Raw genomic sequence first — 1,225 nt, 5'->3', positions numbered from 1 at the left:
CCTGGTTTATTCTGTTCCATGAACGCCAAGTCAGGCTGAAAAGGAGCGATTTTGCATTCTAACCATGCAAAGAGAAAAAACAAAAACATTTTAACTGCATATTTATTTTGACATGTATTGTTTGTATTGTTGTTTGTTGTTAGTTAAAGCAGAATGAAAACTGTTTTGAAGCAGGCAGCATGGTAGCTTACTGTGTTAACACACTGTCTACGTGGTCCAAAGGTTGAGAGTTAAAATCCTCACTGCTTCTTTACTCTGAAGCATGTTTTGAAGACTAACATGTTTTGAAGTGACTGACTAGTGAGCCGAAGGCTCAAGGCCCGATCACAATAGTTTGTCTCTGAGCAAGACTGCTCTTTTGAGGGCAGACATCAACTGGGCGAAGCTCAAAGCTGCATTTCCCCATAGGATCAAATAAGTAAGAGTGTAATGGTTCTGTTTTATTATAATATGATTATATTTTGGTCTACTCAGTCTCAGAGGAGGGCTGTGGACAGTTCAGAAACCCACCTACCAGTGACATAATCGATGGGGAATCCAAGCTAATAGAAACTGCTGGCTTTCTATTCCTGGAAAGTTAGAATGCAATAATGGAAGCCATTGTTCTCGCGTTAATAAAAATGTGAAATCTTGTTTGAAAAAAAAAAAGTATCCACAGTGCCCGAGACAGAGTAGAAAAAAAGGCTGCCATTTTATCATGAGCTTTAGTGAGGACCAATTATACGACGATAGGTTGAAAATGGGTTAAGTCTTCAAAACATGACCCGACGAAGATGTGACATCGAAAAGTTTTTTTTCCTGTGCTTTGCACCCTATTAAAATAAAAAAGCTCCAATCATCCAAGTTGCTCCAGCGCCTTCTTTATTCAGTTATGTATCCGCTCGAGACGCCCACAAAAGGTTGAGAAACACTGGGTGTCAAAAAGCCTAATGGCTGACATTTTCTGAACCGTTCAGTAGTGTTGTCGAAACAGTTCTAGTGGTATATGACATGCAAATTTGAATTAAAGACGTAGTGAAATGACATTTGTGGTCATTTTATTTAGAAGTTTCAGTCTGAAACGGCCTTGTAACCAATCAGAAGGTTCCATCCCTACAGGCTATGGCACGGTGGAATCTCACTCACGTGGAGTTAAGCCCCCAGAACCCAGTGGGTTTGTTTTTAATTTTTTGGGCATCTATTGTTAGGTACGGCCATATTATGACCACAGATATGCTCTAAAAGT

This window comes from Gymnoscopelus braueri (genome assembly GCF_963280865.1).
Source record: "Gymnoscopelus braueri genome assembly, chromosome: 11".
In the NCBI taxonomy this organism is placed as follows: Eukaryota; Metazoa; Chordata; class Actinopteri; order Myctophiformes; family Myctophidae; genus Gymnoscopelus; species Gymnoscopelus braueri.
Note: the sequence above shows the minus strand (reverse complement) of the source record.